This window comes from Tursiops truncatus, chromosome 2 (genome assembly GCF_011762595.2).
Source record: "Tursiops truncatus isolate mTurTru1 chromosome 2, mTurTru1.mat.Y, whole genome shotgun sequence".
Lineage (NCBI taxonomy): Eukaryota > Metazoa > Chordata > Mammalia > Artiodactyla > Delphinidae > Tursiops > Tursiops truncatus.
In genome coordinates this window covers 75,864,347-75,886,040 of record NC_047035.1, presented here as the reverse complement: position 1 = coordinate 75,886,040, position 21,694 = coordinate 75,864,347, and the positions used below count along the sequence as shown (strand labels likewise).

Sequence of the window (21,694 nt, the reverse complement as noted above, 5' to 3'; positions counted from 1 at the left end):
CTGAATTTTATTAAATGAATTTTCTTCATCTATTAAAATAGTCTTCTTATTTTTTCCTTTGTTCTGTTAGTATGGTGAAGTACACTGATTCTTCTAATGTTAAATCAATGCTACTTTCATGCAATAGCTCCAATTTTGTCAGATATGTAATAAGTTTTATATATGGTTTATTTGATTTGCTAATGTTTTGTTTAGAATTTTTACAGCCATGTTCATGAATGAGATTGACCTGTAATAAATCTTTCTCTTAATATTCTTGTCTGCTTTTGTTATAAAATTCATACTGATTTTTTCATAAAATGAGTCATTTTCATATATGTGTGGATTTTCTAGTTATTATCACTCTGGATTTTACCTCTCTTATATTTTGACTGAGTAAGTCTTGTCATCTTTTTTCTCTCTCCAGTATCACGAAGCAGATGTTTTCATATATTGTTTCAACTTTCCTCAGTGATAAGGGTTAGTTTGAATATCTTACTATGTGATTCCCAGAATCTTCTTCATTTGCTTTTCATCACAGAAAACCCTGGACTCTTTACATGGAATCTGTCGCCTCTGGTTCTTACCTTAGAAGGAATTATGGACCTTTTTTTATCTTCCAATAAATCTTCCAATAAATCAGGTCTTTAGTCATTACTCCAGGATGTCCTTATTTATCAGAGCCTTCATCTTTCTGGAGCTGATGGTGAAATGCCTCAGGCTAGTAAATAATTTAACATGCGCTAGATGTCTGTCCTGTGCAAGGTACTGTGAAAAGCAAGGTGCTGTTGGTACCAAAATAAATATGAGATTTCCCCAGATTTCAAGGAGCTCACTCCGAAAGAGGATATTAAATTATAATATCAGCATAGCATGATAGGCAGAAAGGTGAAAGTAATTAAGGAGTACCAAAGAGACAAAGAGGAAGGGGACAAAATTGAGACTTGAGGAGCTAGGAAAAGATTATGATAAAAGATGATCCCGAAATGAGTAAGAGAGAATGAGAAGGAATTTGATAAAAGGGGAGGCAGAGGGATCAAAGCAGAATGAGCATCTTGTTACCGTCCAGTGTTCGTAAACCCAGGAAACGTGGCACATTTTGACTGAATCAAAGCGTTTGGGTGGAGGTGGGAATGGGGGGCATTGAACTGATTAAGCTGGTTACTTCAAATGTGATCCTTTCTGAGGCTCCAATATTTTTAGTAAAATACTAAGATGATAGGAAGAAAAAGCCACCAGTAAAAAGAGCAGCACTTCCCATCTTCTTGGGCAGTGTTGACCCCCGGTTGAGAATGGGTTGTGCTGCAGGGCCTAGAGGCAGGAACTCATTTGCCCTCTTTGTGACTTGGATTCCTGCCCTATTACCTGGCATACAGTGAGAGACAGTGAAGTTGCAACAATGGGAAAACAAGGAGCTTGCCTAGTAAGATACTGCTTGTTTTTTAGGCTTTCATCCCAGGTGTGGCTTCTCAGACGCTGTTCTTCTGCCTTGTAAAAATAAAGGGGGTGCCTTCTGATCCTGAGGAAGATGAGTAACCTTGTTGTATCTTGTGGCTACCAACCTCAAGGACCCCACCCTCCCCTCTTTCAGAGAGTTTTATTTACCTACAATGTACTTAATGATTTTGGCTTGAGCATACTCTGATATTTAAATAAAGGGACTTTGCCACAAAATGCCCCAAGACATTTCAGTCTGTGTACAATATGGGACTGGCAGGCAAAATCCTTGAAAGGATTACACTTCTCATCCTCCATCTTGAAAAGACTGTGATATTTATCCACATTCCCTTACCCACTACTGATTGAAAAACTGTTCCATTTGAAGCCAGGTTTTATGTTTCTTGCTTATGGATTTTACATGCAAATGTCATTTTACCCGTCTTGGACCACATACTTCTTGATTACTTGTATTAGCATGAGTGTAGAGATGGAGGAGAGTGAAAATATTTTGGTTTCTAATTAATCTCACTATTGAAAGGTAAACATTTTCATGTATAGCCTATGTATAACTATTTAATTATTACTGAGTACGGCCTGCATAGAGGGTTTTATTGATCCAGGCATCATAGAGGCAAGACTTTCTGAGAAAGGCTACCTTGGTGGTAAACAGAAGTGATGTTGAGGTCTGAGAAAGAGAGTAGAAAATTTCAAGAGCTCCTGAATGGAAATTTCCCAATTCCCCATTCCTGACAAATCTGGAAAGGAGGTAAACCCTTATACAACGTAAGATTTTTCTCTCCTGGCATCAGCGATGTCTCTGCCTTCTCTGTCAGCTGATCTAAGCCAGGTAGTTGCAAAATGTATGTGTAGAGAAAATGACAGTAGGTGTGGGAATGGATGCAATGGAGGTGATCGTGGAAGTACAAGGACATTATGAACCTTTCTTCTGCTAGTCATTCTGGAAAAATAATAAACATATCATGTTAAAAAGCCACGGTGTCTTCTCCAAAAAGACTCACAAGGGATGTTGAGAAATCGTTCCCTTGCTTCTGGGGTGAGCAGCAACTGGAAATCAGGGATATGATGAGATAAGTTAAAATTCCATGCACAATTATTTGTATCTTCATTTCCTGCTAGTCCTGGATTTCTCTGTATGCTCTAGTGACACCATATATAGTTACACAAAAAAATCAACACTCTTCAGGTTTCTGTTTCTTTTCTAATTGTTCTGGATCCGCTCCGCTCACCTGATCACAGATCTACTACTCCTCTTCTAAAACTGAGCTGACTACAGTGCATTGCCTCTGCCATGAGATCTTCCATATTTTCTATTTTGCCCTCCACCCCAGCCTGAATTAAAACTTCCTAAGATTGATTTTAGTTTTAGATTTACATGGAATATTCTATCTACCTCATTTGTAGTTTTCAGCACATTGTATTATAACTGTCTGCTTCCATCTCTGGGTAACCTACAGTCAGAAATATTTTAGGGCAAGACCTATATTTTAACCTCTACATCCCTGGCACAAGCACAATACATGGTACGTATTACGTGCTTATTAAATGGTTTGTGAACAAAACATACCTGAATACCAATCCTAAAGAGTGGCAATTCTATTGAGTCAACACGACCGGGGTTGATGAGCTAAGAGGATGCAGGACTTACTAGTCCCCTTATTGATGCGTACATGCCTTCATTCATAATTCTAAGAACACATTCTTAGTAAATACATAATGGTGTAAGAGGTAGAATTACAGGATGTCCAAGAAAGGCCCAATTCCATCACTGGTCTCACTATGTTAATTTCTGCATATGGTGACATTCAAGGCTGGGGTCTCTGTGGATACAGAGCAGTAGCGTCTTCATATAGATCACCTGTCTGAGCTAAATAATATAAGCAGACTAGGAGATATCATTGCTCATAAAATAGCAAAAAATCTACATGAGTGCCGGGAAATATTAACAAGACAAATAAACCTGAGGATTCTTAGCAGAAAAAAATCCAGAGATCAGATGGACAGACCACCTAAATAAGACACTGGGAGTAATAATTACCCATTAAACTACAGGGACCAAAAGGCTGCATATTTCGGCTTAAATGTCATTTAAAAAGCAGTGAAGATTAGCAAATACATTCTCAAAAGGTAAATCCCTACAAATACCATGCTAAGAAGGCAACCATGGTAGTTTACTACATAGCTGGGTTTCTAAAAATTATAGTTCTCAGATAAAATTAAAAGTACCAACAGAAAAAGAAAAAAACATTGAGGAAAACAGACATATACATAAAACGACATGAAAAGTTTCACAGATACATGCCAGAGTTATCCGTGGTCCGCCTAGTGGCCGGTATGGTTGCAGACATACAGGGCTTGCAGTAAACAGCTCCTCTGGGGCAACCTGTTTGACAGGGATCTGTCCATGATTAGAGAAGCTGTGGTATCAGATAGAGACAGTGCTGTCCTGGGCAGAAGGAGCAAAAGCAAGAGCTGTGGGTAAATAAAAGTATAAAGGGCTTTGCAGGTGGGGGGTCGGGGCTGGCTAATTGCGGCTACCCACTAAAGCAGGAGCAATGGGGGCTGGACCGTCTTGCGTTGAAGGGCATGGGTCAATATATTTCAAGAAGTAGGTGTGTTCCTTGGCAACAGCCCACAGGTGGCTGTGAGGGTGACTCCGGAAGGGTTTTCCTGGCTGAGTTCAGCTGCTGACTTGCTGCAAGGGCCAATTTGCAGGGCTGGGCGCCAGGGGGTGGTGGCGGCCTTCATGACGGGGCAAAAGCAACAGAGCACTTCCTTCGAGCCGGAATCGAACCAGCGACCTAAGGATGTCCACGTGTGTCAGGCCTACAGTCCTCCGCTCTACCAGCTGAGCTATCGAAGGGTGCACAGTGGCAAGCGCTGGGTCCTTCGTTTTTCCTGGAAACGACAGAGGCCAAGGCTCTGGAAGGCCCCGGGTGCGATATGCCCTAGGTTAGTTGGAAGCCCCTTGGCAGGGAGCCGTGCACACGCCGGGGATCCGTGGTGGCCGGGCATCCCAGGGAGGCGATTTTCAGAACGCCTGGGCCCGGGCCGCCACCTGTTGACTCATTTTCTCTCCCCTGGGCTCTTTCTACAGGGAGACACCAGGACGACAGCCCTCGGTGGCCAGAAAGCCAGTAAGAGGGTGAAGGGAGGGGGGGCGTTGGTGAAACCCAAACGGGTGAGTGGGTCGGGTGGGGGCGGGCTTGCGGAGGGAAGCAGGAGAGAAGAATGCACCACCAGGCAGGCAGGGTCGCTGAAGGGCCCTCGAGGAGTTTCTGAGCTCGCCCCCCCCCCCCGCCCCACCCAATCACATACACGCCCCCTGGTGCTGGGGCGTCATCATCCCCGCATTTAATCTCGACCCGACCCTGTTGCCCACCGTGAGCTGGGCTCGTTTTTCTGCGCAGTGAGACTTCCTGGAAGTGAGGGAGAAAGGATGTCCCCATAGGTACCCAGCCGTCTGGCCCGCTGCGACCCGTCTGGGGACGTGGCTCGCGTTCTCTGCCCACAGACCCGGAGTCCTCTGGCAGTCCTCTGGCAGAGGCGGGTGCTCCCTGAAGCAGCTCAAGATTCTGTGGGCTTCCTGGACAGGCAGAGCACACCGTTGTCCAGGTCGGACCTCTCGCCCTCGCTCCTCGTCTTTGACAAACGTTTCAGATCCCATCTGGTGCGTGCCCACCACCTGACACCACTCGCTCACCCACCCAGCTCAGGTCGCACAGAAGTACGGCAAGCCACACCCAAGTCACCTGCCCTCCGATGCCTGTGTCGCCACCCCTGATCGGGAGACCAGCAGGTCTGCACCTGCGAGGATGAGGGCCATGTCTGCGGAGGTCCCCTACTGCCCGCTGTGAGGCCCCAGACAGGAGGAGGTGGCCGTGCCGGGGCTCACCGGGGTGTGTCCAAGTCACCAGAGTCCACCTCCCAACCACGGGCACACCCTCCACCCCTGTTATATCCCCCAAACACCAAAGCTAGTTCCCCCAAACCTGGGAACCTTCTGTCCCTCTCTCGAGGATGAGGGAGAGAGAGAGAGAGAGAGAGAGAGAGAGAGAGAGAGAGAGAGAGAGAGAGAGACGAAGTTGGAGAGAGAGATGGATGGAGATACACAGAGACTGCAGTTGTTGGGCTAGACAGAAGAGAGAGACCATGGACCATCGTAGGACTAGGCAAAGTAGGAAAGGGAAATTGAGTGGGAGGGTTTTCAAGAAGAATGCCTTGGTTGTCCGTGACCCATGTGATGGCCCGTGTGCTTGTTGGGCTCCAGGGCTCGCGGTGGGCAGCTCCTGTATGGCCACATGTTTGTCGGATCTGTCCACGTTGAGCAAAGTGGTGGTGGCAGAGGGAGCGCTGCTCTCCCTGCGGAGAGGTGCGAGAATAAAAGTGTTAAGGGCTTGGGAGGCTGACGGGCTGGCTGGTGGGGGCAGTCTGCTAAGGCAGGAGCAAGGGGATGTTGTGGACTGAGGGGCATATGTCTGTGGACTTCAGGAAGAAGGGGTAAGTGGTTCTGGAAGGACTTTGTTGGCTTTGTCCGGTTAGAATGAGGATGCTCTTGTAGTGCAAGGGGAAGGGCCAATTTGCAGGGCAGAAGCAGAGGGCGTGGCCCTCATGATGGGGCAAAAATGATTAAAGCACTTCCTTCGAGCCGGAATCGAACCAGCGACCTAAGGATGTCCACATGTCATCAAGTCTACAGTCCTCCGCTCTACCAGCTGAGCTATCGAAGGGTGCACACCCATACCTCCACTGACAAGCACTGGGTCCTTTTTTTGCAGGAATGGTGGAGACCAAGGAACTGGAGCCTCACCGTTCCTCAAAGAGGAGCACCGCCTCTAAGTGCCTCCCCCCATGCCCTCCATCCACCCCAAATCCCGCTCCCAGTTCTGTACCTCCCTCAGCTCGCCACTCACTCCAGACAGGGGCCGTGGTGCCCACCTAAACCTAGTTTTACTTTTCCGCGCAGTGAGGGCACCTGGGAAGTGATGGAGAAAGGATGTCGGGCCAGGCCTGTCTGGGGACTTGGCTCGCATTCTCTGTCCACAGACCCGGATTCCTCCGGCAGAGGCAGGTGCTCCCTGAAGCAGCTCAAGATTCTGTGGGCTTCCTGGACAGGCAGAGCACACCGTTGTCCAGGTCGGACCTCTCGCCCTCACTCCGCGTCTTTGACAAACGTTTCAGATCCCATCTGGTGCGTGCCCGCCACCTGACACCACTCGCTCACCCACCCAGCTCAGGTCGCACAGAAGTACGGCAAGCCACACCCAAGTCACCTGCCCTCCGATGCCTGTGTCGCCACCCCTGATCGGGAGACCAGCAGGTCTGCACCTGCGAGGATGAGGGCCATGTCTGCGGAGGTCCCCTACTGCCCGCTGTGAGGCCCCAGACAGGAGGAGGTGGCCGTGCCGGGGCTCACCGGGGTGTGTCCAAGTCTCCAGAGTCCACCTCCCAACCACGGGCACACCCTCCACCCCTGTTATATCCCCCAAACACCAAAGCTAGTTCCCCCAAACCTGGGAACCTCCAATTTCCATGGCGGGTGGAGGGCATGGGCACATCCAATGGAAGCCTTAGAATCTGTCTTTGGTCCCTGTCCCCTGGTCTCTGCAGATGGTGACATTCGAGGCTGGGGAATCTTTGTGGCCACAGAGCAGTAGGTTCCTCCTGAAGGGCTCCTGTGGGAAAGCAGTGGCACTGCCCCCTGGACCCTGGAAACTCCACAGCCCCAGGCTCAGCTCCTCTTGGTCAGCAGGGGGGCAGCAGGGAAGATTGCTGCTGCAGAGGAGACCTGGAGATGAAGATATGCGGGAAACGCAGTCTGGATGCAGAGGCAGAACCCGAACCAAAAAAGGAGCTCGTGGCCGCAAGGGTCAGGGGAGGGCAGCGGCTGGGCCCCAGGGCCTGCAGAGAGCCACGCTCCCATCACCGTTCCTCTGACAGTGCTTTCCAACTGTATCTCCAGCCTTCGGGAGTTTCCCTCCCACAGGAGAGAAAAGGGCAAGGGCCACTCCTTGGCTTTCCTCTCTGCACCCACATGCCCTGACAACCCTCTCCCAACCAGCACCATCCCTGAAACCCGGCTCAGTGGCGGTGGAGGGAGGAGGGTGTGGAAGGCTGTAGCCTCAGTGGCCCAGCACTTAATTCAGCCAGCTGGTCAGAAGGCACGGGCCAGTGGCCTGTGTCAGGAGGACAGTTGTTGTGCCCCTCCAGGATCACACATCCGGCCACCAAGCCCCAGTCCTGGGCCCTTTCTGCTCCCTGCCTTCAGCCACCGTTATCTGCCCCCCACCCCCGGCCTTTTCCTACTCTCAGGTCTCTTTCTCAGGTCTCAGCCTTTCCTTTTGCTCACAAACTCCCTTCCTCTCCCCATCTCCCCCTCTCCCTTGCAGTCGCTCTCCCTCGGTCTCCCTCTGTCTCTATCTTTATCTCAGTCTCTATTTCTCTGTCTCTCCATCAGAAGTAGCAGGGGAATTGGTACAGGGGTTTTTCGCACAATTGTACAGAGTGTGAGCAATCGTTGCTCTTGCAGAAGGAACTCAAACCTTCCTACGGCAGCAAGAACAGGTGTGAAATTTCGAGGAACTGGAAGTTTTCCTGTGGCCTCGGCCTTGTTCTCTGACTGACAGGAGACCTGAATGGGGCCTCTGAAGTTTTCATCGTGACGTCAAGCCTCCTCCCCTGTCCTCAGAGCCCTGGTGTCTTTTGCTCCTGCCAATGCCAGAGGCTCTTGGCGCAGGCGCACAATTGGCAATGGCTTGGCAAATCTCAGGGTGGCAGTCCTGTCCCACAGTATATAAAGCAAATGGTGAAGGGTTTCTGTCTCCCTAAGTTTATATATTTATGATCATTCAAGAGAGACACAGAAAGAGAGAACGAGTTCGAGAATGAGGGAGAGAGAGAGAGACAGTTGGAGAGAGGGATGGACAGAGATACACAGAGACTGCGGTTGGGCTAGACAGAAGAGAGAGGCCATGGACTAACGTAGGACTAGGCAGAGTAGGAAAGGGAAATTGAGTGGGAGCGTTTTCAAGAAGAATGCCCTGGTTGTCCGTGACCCATGTGATGGCCCGTGTGCTGGTCGGCCTCCAGGGCTCGCGGTGGGCAGCTCCTGTGTGGCCACATGTTTGTCGGATCTGTCCACGTTGAGCAAAGTGGTGGTGGCAGAGGGAGCGCTGCTCTCCCTGCGGAGAGGTGCGAGAATAAAAGTGTTAAGGGCTTGGGAGGTTGAAGGGGCTGGTTGGTGGGGGCAGTCTGCTAAGGGTGTCTTTGGTTGAGAAGCATGTGTCTCTGGATTTTGGGAAAGGGACAAGTGGCTCCAGGAGGGCTTTGTCGGCTTTCTCCTGTGAGAATGAGGATGCTCTTGTAGTGCAAGGGGAAGGGCCAATTTGCAGGGTAGAGGCAAGGCTGCACTAGGCAGTGGTGGGCTTCATGATGGGGCAAAAGCATCATGGGCACATCCTTCGAGCCGGAATCGAACCAGCGACCCAAGGATATCCACATGTATCAGGTCTACAGTCCTCCGCTCTACCAGCTGAGCTATCGAAGGGTCCACACTGGTAAGTGCTGAGTCCTTCCTTTTTGCAGAAATGACAAGCGGCCAACACGTTGAATGGCCCCAGGTACAACATGCTTTTGGTTGGCTGGAAGGCCCCTAGGCAAGGAGCGGTGCATATGCTGGCTCCGTGGTTGTCAGGCATCCTGGGGTGGCAATTTTCAGAATGCCTGGGACTGGACAGTCACCTGTTGACTCATTTCCTCTACCCCCCCCCCCACCCCGCCCTGTCCCTTTCTACACGGAGTGGGGGGATGACGCCCATCCCAGGCCAGAAAGCCGGCAAGAGAGTGAGGGGGAAGGGGACGTCGGGCAAACGGATGCGTGGGTTGGTTGGGGGCATGGAGAGCAGAAGATGCGTGGGTTGGTTGCGGAGGATGGAGAGCAGAAGAACGCAGCCCACAGGGTCACAGAAGATCCCTTGAGGAGGAGCACAGCCTCTAAGCGCCTCCCCCCACCCCACCCATCCCACCCCAGCCCTCGGCCCCGGTTCTGTACCCCCGTCACCTCGCCACTTACTCAAGACCGGGGCCGAGGTGCCCATGTAGACCTAGTCTTACTTTTATGCACAGTGAGGCTTCCTGGGATGTGATGGAGAAGGAATGTCGGGATGTTGGGCCAGGCAGGCCAGGGGTGGAGGGAAGGCGGTGGGGGTCGACGATGACACCACGCCCATAGGTACCCATCGGCCTGGCCCTCTGCGGCCATCCTACGAACTTGGATCCCCTTTTCTGCCCACAGAGCAGAATTTTTTTCAGTAGCTGTTTCTCCAGCATCCATCTTCCACTCCCTGCACCCTTCAGTTCCCTTCCTTCAGCCTGCTTTGTTTTCCCCACCTCCTTCCTGCTACCAGGTGTATTTCTGATCCCTAAGCCTGTGTTTTTCTCTCAAACTTTTCCCCTTCTTGTACATCTGTGTCTGTTTCTCACTTTCTATCTCTCAGGGTGTCTGGCTCTCTTTTTTGACTTTTTGGTCTGATTTTTCTCTGAAACTTTTTTTCACTGTTTCCTTCTTTGTTTCTCTCTGTCTCTTTCTCTTGCTTTTTGTCTCTTTTTTTTTTTTTCTGTCTCTCTGATGCAGTGCATTTGTTCCTGATTCACCTAGTTTCGGCAGTCATTGCTCTTTCAGGTGGAACTAACACTTTCTGGGTGCAATGAGAGCAGTGTATAGGGCAATAGATATTATCTGAAGTGAAGGCTGAGAGAAGCCAGTGGGAAAATAAAGGGAGAGGTCCAGAGGTTTAAGAATAGTTATCCTGGATGTGTTTTTAATTATGTATGCTCAGATTCTCTTGGGCTTTTGCTGCAAGTTTCTTTTACTCTCCAGTTTTGAAGAAATCTTTAATGGCAATCAAAGAAATTTTGCTAGGATGAAACTTATGTATCCCTGGATTTAATTATTAATAAAGTACTACAATTGGCTCGCCGATTGTAATGAAATGTATTATACCAATACAATTTGTCATTGGAAGGGAAAATAGTGGAAGAGGGGCAGTGAGAACATATATATGAGAACATTCTTGACACTGTGCTCAATTTTCTTTTACAGAAAACTGCCTCTAAACAGAAACAGTATTAACTGAAAAATTAATAAATTGATTTTGTCCATGTATATTCATTCATGTGTATACAACTACTGGAAAGAATGCTCTTGGGTAAGCAATAAAGGACGGCATCTCGTGCACAGTTAGAGGGGATGGTCTTAGCTAGGATCTTGGATAGGTCATCCACAGTAACAGGAGGAAGAAAAGTACTCAGATGCCTGTACATGGGTACCTTGTAGATGTTCTCCTGTGAATGCTTCTGTTTTCTTAGTGAAATAGAAAGCTGAGAGTGAGAATGTATGCTGAGGTATTGCTATTTTGAAGACACAAGAGAAGGGATGAAAGAGTAGAAGTGAAGGGATTGAGAAAAATAGTAAGATTGTTATGCATATGCACTTGAGATTATTGTCATGAATTTAAATTGAGACCATTTCAGCATCACTGGGTTTCTCTTCATTCTAGTTCAGCTAGGTGAGGGCACGTATTGAATGCTTACATTAAATAAAGATTGCTGTTTTGTTAAGTGAGTTTTTCTAAGCAAAAGAGGGACGATCATATTCAGACCCCTAGATCAAGAATTTAGCCAGGAACTTGAAACTTCTCTTGGTGATTCGTTTGAAGGACATGGGCCATCTTCTCTCCTTCACCACCTCCTGAAGGTGCTCTCTCCTTTGCCTAAAGGTGCTCTCTCCTACTAAAGGTGACCTCTCCAAAGGCACACTAAGAAAGGGGCAACACTTTGATTCAACCTGGGTTGCAATGGACATCAAATTCCACCCATCTACTCTCTGGGACCCCCAAGATATGGGCAAAGATCCGAAGTACACTGTACTTACAGTTCAAGCCGTGAAAATATCTCATAGGAGTTCATATTATGGGTTAAAACATTCTCGGGATCTTTGAGAGCAAACTGTAGGGGCAGTGAGCTAATTTTCCAAGTTAGTTGTCAAAGATGCTCGATTCAAGTCTGCAAGAATTGAAACATCTCCATCATCCCCGGGGCATCGCCTTTTTGCTGAGTCACATCTCGGGACAGTCTCACTCAGACCCCCTCTGTCCTGACTTCCTGGCAGAGAAAGATGCAGAGGGAAGGGTAGGAGCTCCATCGGGAGATCAGAAATAGGGGTTGGGGGCTTCCCTGGTGGCGCAGTGGTTGAGAGTCTGCCTGCCGATGCAGGGGACATGGGTTCGTGCCCCGGTCCGGGAAGGTCCCACATGCCACGGAGCGGCTGGGCCCGTGAGCCATGGCCGCTAAGCCTGCACGTCCGGAGCCTGTGCTCCTCAGCGGGAGAGGCCACAACAGTGAGAGGCCCGCGTACCGCAAAAAAAAAAAAAAAGAAAGAAAAAAAGAACTAGGGCTTGGGCGTGAGGAGGCAGAAACGTCCCAGAGCAAACATACCACTGGGGAGCTGAGGACCCGAGGGGCTGATTCTAAGGTCACTGATGTACTCCAGCAACAGTACAGACCCAAGGGTCTGCACCGGTGCTCTTGCCAAAGGAGTAACTCTTGAAGTTCGCTTATAGACTGCGCACGAAGCTTCTGTGAGTCTCCATTATGAGGAAAAAAATGTAAATAAAATAAATAAAAACAGACACCACTCCCTGTTTTCTCCAGCCTTTTATCCGTCTCCTGTTGCATGTGACAGCTTCCTCTTCTGGGGCTACACCTGTACTTAAAACTTCTCTTTCTTACGGAACCCTATCCTGCGGATGAACTTCAACCTTTAAGACTTATCAAAACTTACTACCTGGCAAAACTTTCTCAAGCCCTATCTGGCCAGAAAACAGGAACCCACTTGCCTTAAATAGTCTGACCTGAACCTCACTCTGGTACACTCAGTCACTCATCTCAGCCCCAAACCGATGACTAGATTACTATTCCCATTTTAGACCTCGGTGGTGCAACTGGCAAAGCTGTGGCTTAGCGGTGGTGGGATTTGAACGCCCCACCCAAAGAGACTGAGGCCTCATTCCAGTGCCTTAGACCGCTGGGCCACACTACTTGGTATTATGTGATATTGCCTATTCTTTCCCATACTACCTACTTTCTTTTACATTTCAGCTGTGCTCTATACAATGTGTTCTCGAAGTCCTAACTTGATACCTCAAGAGCAAGTGGAGGAAGGGTTCAGGGAACAGCGGAGGCTTATCACAAAAACTTACTTTCCTCATCGGCTCTGAAGTTTTCATCTTCCACCCAAGTGCTTAAATGGGAAGAACTTAGTGGATGAACAATGAGTGAATTGAGTCTGTGCCACACAACTAGGCCGTGGGCCTTCTGTAGGTGTTACTATGTTTTATTCTTTTAGGCTTCTTCTCAGTCTCGCCACAAATTTCTTAGGAAAACAAACGAAGGCTGACGCTAATTAAAGCCACAAAAATCCTATCTTCGAAGGAGCATGACTTATCAAATGGCGTTTTAAAGCATTTGCAAATCCTTGAGCACGTACTTAAAGCTGGAACCTAACCAACAACCTAAAGATGCCAACGGAGCTCTACAGCGCCGCCCCCCTCCCCCATTTTACCAGCTGAGGCATCAAAGAATGCACACATGTGGCTCTGCTGAATTATTTCTTCAGAGAAGGAGCAGCCTCTCACATGGTTTTATACTCTATTCCCAAGACACCTGGAGATGTCTTCTGCTCTCATAGCAGTTGCTCACGTCTTTGGAATTTGACGGTTTTAGGACCTTAAGCGTCGCCCAGGTCGCCATGTTGACATCTCTGCGTTACAGATCCACCCTCTTGTTGCTCCGGAACTTGTGCCGGGGGTGGGGTGGTGGGAAATGTCGTCGTGAGCAGAAAGCAGCGCTCAAGTTCCCTGTTGACAAACCCTGCTCCCCTGGTGGAACCGTCAACGCACCGCGGAGAGCTCTGCCCAGGGCTCCCGAAGGATCTCCGTCTCTAGGTCTCCCTCCTAGCCCAAGGACACAACGTGCTCATTTCTCCGAGAAAAACGTTTTGTTTTGTTTTGTATTTTCACAACACACACACCCACCCACCCCCCCACACACACACTGTATTTTATTTTTACAAGAGATAAATAAACTGACACCAAGCATTGTAAATGGATGACCACAACAAAAGCAACAATGATTGCAATTACCAAACACGAAACACACTCATACTACGTCATAATATTGACATTCAGTCCAGTAATCCTCCACTGGAACAGCTCCTTTACTTTGCAGTGAAAACTGATTTGTATACTTTTTGCCTCTGAGTCCTTGTGGGATTTTTTTTTTTTATTCAAACGGAAAGTCACAAAAATTATAATCATCCTCATCAGCTCACTCAGTCCCATGTAACTGATTGTTTTTTATCTTGATCTTTTGTTAGCACTTTTATGAATTCATCAGTTTTCCATTAGAGTTCTGAAAATGCTTATTCATTCAGTTCAGCAGTATAGTCAGTTACCAGAAACCTGAACTTGTCAGAGTCTTTTCCATGAATTCCTTGAAGATGAAACCCTTTTATAGAAAAACGTTTTGGTGATAGAAGTCCTGCAGCTCCACAGAGGCCTGACTGGGGCTTCCGATCCTGACAGCTGTCCCCTCCCACCAGGCAGTTTTTACTATCACAGAATATTCTGTCCACATGCACATATCACCTTCGTTTAATGGCTGACGCCATTTTTCAGAAGATCATTCAGGGTCCTTCAGTTTTTAACCTGGCACATCACATCCAAAATAATTAAATTCCTAAAGCAGTAGTCCTCAACCCTGGCTGTACAGGAACTTAAAAACATTCCGATGTGGAGGCCACACCCTAGACCAATTACATCAGGATCTCTGTGGGTGGTATCCAAGCATCAGTGTTTTGTAAAGTTTCCCAAGTGCAGCCAACATTTAAAAACAAAAACGTGCAGTGCAGGAGGATATTCCAACAAGCCTGTTCTATTCCTTTTAAGGAAATCTCACTTGTCCTGCCCGTCAAGTCAAAACCTGCTTGGCCCGCAGCTCTTTCTCTGGACACCTCCTGGGACACAGCCAAGAAATGTCATTGCTGGGTTCAAGGCTTGGATGGCAGCCGCCAAATGCCCCCTGGCTACTGTTGTCAGATTATGGAAAAGATAGTGTCCTCTACATCTTACCAGTTACTAGACTCTCAATAAAAACAAGGTAAGGTTGTTATAGATTACAACGAGGAACCACATATAAGAAGGGCTCTTCCCCAGTCCCTCTAAATTCCTGTCTTTCGGTCCCGTTCTTTGACACGTCTCAGGATGATCTAGGGCTTCTAACTCCCTTATTCCCACTCACACACTTGAAGTGAGCTCTGGACTTAAAGCCTTAGTACCAGGAGCAAATATATCCCCAAAATGACACCTGAGAATAGGTTTTCCGGTTCATGGTTGCTCGGATCCTAAATCGTTCATTTAATCGTCAGAGGCTGTCCTAATCAACATAGTCTAAAAGTACTGGCTTCTCTTTGACCTTTGACACGGCGTATAGAAGAGATGAGACAGAGATGTTGCTCCCGGAGCCATTGCGCTCTTCCCAAAGCTGCTGCCCAGGAACTGGGGAGAATGTTCGGGGGCGGGGAACCTTGGAGGAGGGGTTGGCACCAGTCTCAGAGCCATCTGCACCAACACTGGAGATTTTCTAGGTTAGGAGAGACATAGAGGTTGAAGTGGGTACTGTGCCTCAGCGGTCCCCAACCTTTCTGGCACCAGGGCCCGGCTTCGGGAAAGACAATTTTTCCACGGCGGGAGTTTGGGGGACGCTTCAGGCAATAATGGGGATGCACAGATGAAGCTTTCCTCGCCCGCGGTTCACCTCCTGCTGTGCGGCCCGGGTCCTAACAGGCCGCGGACCCGTCTACAGCTGGGGGCTGGGGACCCCTGTTGTACAGGACAAATCACGTGTGAGGGGGTGGCGGCGCGGTGTATCGGGGGCTTTGTCCAGACTTAGCTGCGCAGGCGGCATTCACACAGACTGTGTTCCTGCTTCGTCCGGGGACTTGTCTTCTGGTGTGATAGCCCCCGGAGAGCGAGTTGCAACTACCTGAACCTAGGGACAAGTATCTCCTACTTCTTCCTTCTGCCAGTTTTGTTGGCTGTCGATCAACAAAATGTGTCTCTCTTAGAAGAATACAATAAGGAGACGCTGTAACTCAAAGGTTGGTGCACCAGGCAGGAGCTAAGATGTGAAGTCCCCATGGGGCCCTAGCTGTTGCCCTTTTTATACTCTCCGATGTATTTATCAGACCAAGAAAACTTCACTGGTGAATTTTAACAAACATTTCAGGGAGAAATAATGCCATTTATACACAACTTCTTCCAGAAAAATTAAAGGGGAGGTAATAATTCCCAACTCTTTCTATGAGGCCAGCATGTTTTTGGCATCAAAACCAAAGACACTACATAAAAAAGAAAACTACAGACCAATATGTCTCAAGAACATAGAAGCAAAGGAACTTAGCAATACTTTAGCAAGTTGAATCAATGGTATATAAAATAATAATACATCAAGATTAAAGTAAAGTGGGGGCTTCCCTAGTGGCGCAGTGGTTGAGAGTCCGCCTGCCGATGCAGGGCACAGAGGTTCGTGCCCCGGTCCGGGAAGATCCCACATGTCGCGGAGCAGCTAGGCCTGTGAGCCATGGCCGCTGACCCTGCGCATCCGGAGCCTGTGCTCCGCAATGGGAGAGGCAAAAAAAAAAAAAAAAAAAAAAAAAAAGTAAAGTGAGCTTTATCCCTGAAAAGCAAAGTTGGTTTAATATTCAAAGTCAGTTAATGTAAGTCATCATAGTAACAGATTAAAAAAAGAAAAATCATAGGATCTTACCAAAAGACGCAGACAAAGCATTTGACAAAGTATACATTCATTCTTCACACAAACCCTCAGCAAATAAGGAAAAGAAGGGAACTTCTTCAATATGATAAAGGACATCTATGAAAAACTTCCAACCAACATCAACTTAATGATAAAAGACTGAATGTTTCCCCTGTAAGATAAGAAGCAAACAAGGACATCTGTTTTCATCACTTGTATTCAACATTGTACTAGAGATTTTTGCCCAATAAATAAATTAAAAAAAAATTGAAATAGAAGGCATCCAGCATCTGTATTTAAACAAAGAAGTAAAGCTGAAATTCTTTTCCAAGAAAACATGAAAGCCTGGGGCATGTGGGAGCTGCCTGGCTGCCTGGACAGCACGTAGGAGCGTGAGGGGATTCGCGGAGTTTCAGGGTGCTGCCCCGATGGTAGATTACCTCCCAGGCCTCCCTTTCCCTCAATGGTGAGCTGATTGGGATGGTATGCCGGGAATCTCCTGAGTCTGCCCAGTGTCTGTGCCCTTCCCTGGCCAGCCCGAATGGCAAGATTGTGCTTTGGCGGAAACACAAGAGGAAGAGCAGACAGCACCAGCGGTTCATGGCCCAGAAGGCCTTGCTGAAGGAGCAGGGGCTGCTGAGCACATCCCCAGAGCCGGGGTCCTCCCCACCACCCACGCTGTTGGAGGCACCACCAGGCAAGGAAGCCACCAGCAGTATGAGGGAGTGTGTCCAAGGGCTGAATCTGGAGGTGCCCCATGCAACAGAAAGCCCACACCCAGGGAATCTGCTGGGCCCTTGCCCAGCAAGTATGTGGCTATCGACTGTGAGATGGTGGGCACAGAACCCCGAACGTGGGTGAGTGAGCTGGCCCGCTGCTCTGTGGAGAGTTAGCACGGCGAGGTCCTCTTCAGCAAGTACGTCTGGACTGAGATGCCCATCATGGACTACTGCAGTCTCTGGAGCGCCATCACTGGGCAGCACGTGTGCAAGGCTATCTCTTTCCAGGTGGCCCAGAAAGAGATCCTGAAGCTCCTGAAGGGCAAGGTGCTGGGAGGCACGTGCTGCACAATGGCTTCCAGGTCTTTCCTCAAGTACGTCTACCCTCGGGGCCAAACTCCGGATACCACTTATGTCTCCAACCTCCTCAGCTAGTCCAGCCTCAACACCCAGACCCAGGTCTCTCTTAAGGACCTGACCCTGCAACTACTGCACAAGAAAATCCAGGTGGGCCAGCAGGGGCACTCCTCAGTGGAAGATGCCAGGACAGCCATGGAGCTCTGTGACTGAGCAGGACCCTATGGGGCCTTCCCGGGACAGGCCCTTCCCCTCATCCTCTGCTTTAGCTCCTCTCTGAAGTACCTAGATAACAGTATTTGATGCACATTTCCAGAGTTGGTTTACAGAAGTGAAAACCCCCCACCAAATGGAAGATGTTAACTACTTGATGACCATGAGCACACAGCCCCAGGCCTCCTGGAGCCTAAGGACTGATAGTGTTAACCCCTGTGACACCACCCTGTTACCTCACCATCAGCCAATCAGAGAACTGTGCATGAGCTGATCACATACCCTGCGGACCCCCCCTCCCTCACCTGGCCTTTAAAAATGCTTTGCCGAAACCCTTCGGGGAGCTCAGGGTTTGGGGGCCTGAACCACCTGTCTCCTTGCGTGGCCCTGCAATAAACCCACGCACATATGGTCACCTTATCTTTGATAAAGGAGGCAGGAATATACAGTGGAGAAAGGACAGCCTCTTCAATAAGTGGTGCTGGGAAAACTGGACAGGTACATGTAAAAGTATGAGATTAGATCACTCCCTAACACCATACACAAAAATAAGCTCAAAATGGATTAAAGACCTAAATGTAAGGCCAGAAACTATCAAACCCTTAGAGGAAAACATAGGCAGAACACTCTATGACATAAATCACAGCAAGATCCTTTTTGACCCACCTCCTAGGGAAATGGAAATAAAAACAAAAATAAACAAATGGGACCTAATGAAACTGCAAAGATTTTGCACAGCAAAGGAAACCATAAACAAGACCAAAAGACAACCCTCAGAATGGGAGAAAATATTTGCAAATGAAGCAACTGACAAAGGATTAATCTCCAAAATTTACAACCAGCTCATGCAGCTCAATAACAAAAAAACAAACAACCCAATCCAAAAATGGGCAGAAGACCTAAATAGACATTTCTCCAAAGAAGATATACTGACTGCCAACAAACACATGAAAGGATGCTCAACGTCACTAATCATTAGAGAAATGCAAATCAAAACTACAATGAGATATCATCTCACACCAGTCAGAATGGCCATCATCAAAAAATCTAGAAACAATAAATGCTGGAGAGGGTGTGGAGAAAAGGGAACACTCTTGCACTGCTGGTGGGAATGTGAATTGGTTCAGCCACTATGGAGAACAGTATGGAGGTTCCTTAAAAAACTACAAATAGAACTACCATATGATCCAGCAATCCCACTACTGGGCATATACCCTGAGAAAACCATAATTCAAAAAGAGTCATATACTAAAATGTTCATTGCAGCTCTATTTACAATAGCCAGGAGATGGAAACAACCTAAGTGTCCATCATTGGATGAATGGATAAAGAAGATGTGGCACATATATACAATGGAATGTTACTCAGCCATAAAAAGAAACAAAATTGAGCTATTTGTAATGAGGTGGATGGACCTAGAGTCTATCATACAGAGTGAAGTAAGTCAGAAAGAGAAAGACAAATACGTTATGGTAACACATATATATGGAATTTAAGAAAAGAAAAGATGTCATGAAGAACCTAGGAGTAAGACGTACTAGAGAATGGACTTGAGGATATGCGGAGGGGGAAGGGTAAGCTGTGACAAAGTGAGAGAGTGGCATGGACATATATACACTACCAAACGTAAAATAGATAGCTAATGGGAAGCAACCGCATAGCACAGGGAGATCAGCTCGGTGCTTTGTGACCACCTAGAGGGGTGGGATAGGGAGGGAGGGAGGGAGATGCAAGAGGGAAGAGATATGGGAACATATGTATATGTGTAACTGATTCACTTTGTTATAAAGCAGAAACTAACACACCATTGTAAAGCAATTATACTCCAATAAAGATGTAAAAAAAAAATTTTTTTTTTAATTAAGATAAAAAAACCTTTCTCTGCTCCAAACTGTGACGTTTTGGTTTGTTTGGTCTCACTGTTCATCGTTGGGCACAGGAACTTGGGCTAACAGCTCTACCAGCTGGTGGAGGTGCAGTGGGAACAGCAGGAGGCCAGCAGCTTCCGGACCCACCCTGAGGACAAAGAGCCTGAGAGCAGCACGGACATGGAACAGTGTATGGAGGACCAGTACTGGCCTGAGGACCTGGCCCAGGGCACCAGCAGAGGAACGGAGGAGGCGCAAGGCAGAAGGGAGTGAGGAAGGAGAGGCTCCCTTGGGGAGAGGAGACCAGGAGAGTGGCTGGGGCAGGATGCTGCCAGCTGCCCCCAGGGTCTAAAGAGTTGGGGCCATCTATCTGTACTCAGCTCCCTCTGCCCACAGCACAGCCCTCTGCGCTCCAGGGCTGTTGACAGCCCTTTCTCCCCAAATCCTGTGGCTTTGCTAACGGCACTTTACAGATATGATGAAAATGTCCCGTGGGCTAGCTGCTAGAGCCAGCAGGAGTAGGGAATGTACCAACAGATGGTCCCAGGCTGTCACTCTAAATGTCTCCCTCCCTGGGGAGGTGGGTAGGGGTGGCAATATCTAAGAGTCTTCTTATCTCCACTCAGTGACCTGGGGTAAAGTTCTCATCCTGTTGTCGCCGTCTGCCTCTTCCTTCAGAGTCATTTTCCAGAGAATAAATATGCTCTGAAGCTATAGAGTTAAGGCCACTCAAGGGTCATTTTATCCCTTTCTCTCAGAACTGGAACTCTGGCTGTAGCCATTGTAGGAACTGCTAGGCTACAATGGAATAGCAGAGCCTACAGGCTCATGGGAAGCTGGATCCTCCCATGATGCCACCAGAAGTCACCAGGCCCTATTCTGGGAGGAGTGAGAGCAGATAAGCTTTGGGTGGAGACTGGCATATTTATTTTGACCTGAATCAGGCATTCCTCCTGCGCACCCAGCACTAGGCTCTCTTAAGCAAACGCCTGAGAAACAAGACAGCAATTTGAATTCTGGGACCCCTGTGCAGAATTGCCCACGATGACCTTTGCTTATTGAAAGCAAGGCCACAGGTCTGTAGGGGAGCAGAGTGCCCTTCTACTGGGGCTGGGCCAGGCATTAACAGCTGTGCAGTTTTGCCTGCACTCAGGTGGGTGCCCCCAATCACTGCAGTGGCTGGGTTTTCTCCAAATTTCTAAAAGTGTTCTCTGTCAGAATTCATCCCCTACCCCTCTTTCCTAAGGGGCAGTTTTGGGGTATGAGGTAACGAAGAGCTCAGGTCACACAGAACCTGAGCCCCATCTTAAGAGCTCTGAGACTTAGGCAAGTATGTGACTTCATTCTTGAGTCTCTTCCCTCATCTGTAAAGTGGGGATAATGACACAACGACCTCACGAGGCTGTTTCGAAGATGAAGTACTAAGTGCTTGGCACAGTGCCTGGTACATAGTGAGCCGAGGATGAAACCGAGTGAGGCCCTGTGGGGCTCCCGGGCACGGAGGCCTTTTTCGTCCCCTGTTTCTTGTAGGCAAGACTCCAGCCTCCAGGACCTTCCCTGAGTTCCAAAGGGCAGATTCAAACAGTTGCTAATTAACTGTTGCCAGGAAACCACCTGAAGCCAGATTAAAGGACCAGAGGAGCTCATCCAGATTAGGGGACCGACCACCTGAGACAAGATGAAGGGAGCGCAGGCCCTGCTCACCCCTGACCTTGTCAGAGACCCCACCCTTGAACAGTTGCTGTAAAACTTCTCCTCCAATCCTCCCGGGTTAGGACACATAGTTTTCAAGGACAGGAGCCCACTGTGTCCCCCTTTGCCTGGCAAAGTGATAAAGCTATCCTTCTCTACTTCACCCAATACTCTGTCTCCAAGATTTGATTCGGCACCGGTGTACAGAGGCCGAGTTTTCGGTAGCAAGGTCAGTGAGAGCAGCTGTTTTTTCTTTAAGGATTAGTGTTGGACTCTTCTGGATAACACCTGAACTTGCCCTCGGGTTGTGTGGCTTTGGCCTAGACAGAACTCTTCTAGCATGTGGGGCACGGACCTCTGAGGACAACGTGCGGGGTTCCGGGCTCTCACTGTTCCTGTGCTGCATGGATTTCCAGTCAGTCTGAGCAAAGCGGCAGGGCCAGGAAGGGAGAGACACTACTGAAGGCGCACACCTGCGAACTCAGGACCACAGTTCTGGGAGCTGGCTGAGTCACTGACCGCTGCTGGCCTGGCTCC

The 21,694-nt window shown here is 48.4% G+C and overlaps 2 long non-coding RNA genes, 3 other non-coding genes and 1 pseudogene across 8 annotated transcripts in view; 2 read left to right on the top strand and 4 right to left on the bottom strand.

The window, feature by feature from the left end:
• Window positions 1–3,803: 3,803 nt before the first annotated feature.
• LOC117311074 (uncharacterized) lies at window positions 3,804–12,445 on the top strand. 3 transcript variants are annotated; one of them, XR_004525107.2, is made up of 3 exons: window positions 3,804–4,389; window positions 4,535–5,052; window positions 5,149–12,445. It is a non-coding gene; the product is annotated as an uncharacterized lncRNA (long non-coding RNA). The 3 variants fall into 3 exon arrangements; XR_004525105.2 differs by having other exon boundaries at window positions 3,850–4,389; window positions 4,535–6,573; window positions 6,670–12,445; XR_004525106.2 differs by having other exon boundaries at window positions 3,851–4,389; window positions 4,535–6,857; window positions 7,048–12,445.
• On the bottom strand, window positions 4,211–4,300 carry TRNAY-GUA (transfer RNA tyrosine (anticodon GUA)). The gene is given in 2 exon segments: window positions 4,211–4,246; window positions 4,264–4,300. It is a non-coding gene; the product is annotated as a tRNA-Tyr (tRNA).
• Window positions 6,077–6,167, bottom strand: TRNAY-GUA (transfer RNA tyrosine (anticodon GUA)). Its single transcript is given in 2 exon segments — window positions 6,077–6,112; window positions 6,131–6,167. It is a non-coding gene; the product is annotated as a tRNA-Tyr (tRNA).
• Window positions 8,894–8,983, bottom strand: TRNAY-GUA (transfer RNA tyrosine (anticodon GUA)). The gene is given in 2 exon segments: window positions 8,894–8,929; window positions 8,947–8,983. It is a non-coding gene; the product is annotated as a tRNA-Tyr (tRNA).
• Window positions 12,446–13,536: 1,091 nt separating the features above from the next.
• LOC109549993 (uncharacterized) overlaps window positions 13,537–21,694 on the bottom strand; it is a 28,518-nt gene continuing 20,360 nt past the window's right edge. The window contains exons 2-3 of one of the 2 annotated variants that reach the window (XR_004525103.2): window positions 16,321–16,480; window positions 13,537–16,162 (exon numbers count right to left, since the gene is read on the bottom strand). This is a non-coding gene — a long non-coding RNA (uncharacterized lncRNA). Of the gene's footprint in view, window positions 16,481–21,694 lie in introns of both variants that reach the window. The other variant, XR_012330038.1, reaches the window with a different exon arrangement.
• Window positions 16,789–19,741, top strand: LOC101325311 (apoptosis-enhancing nuclease-like; annotated as a pseudogene).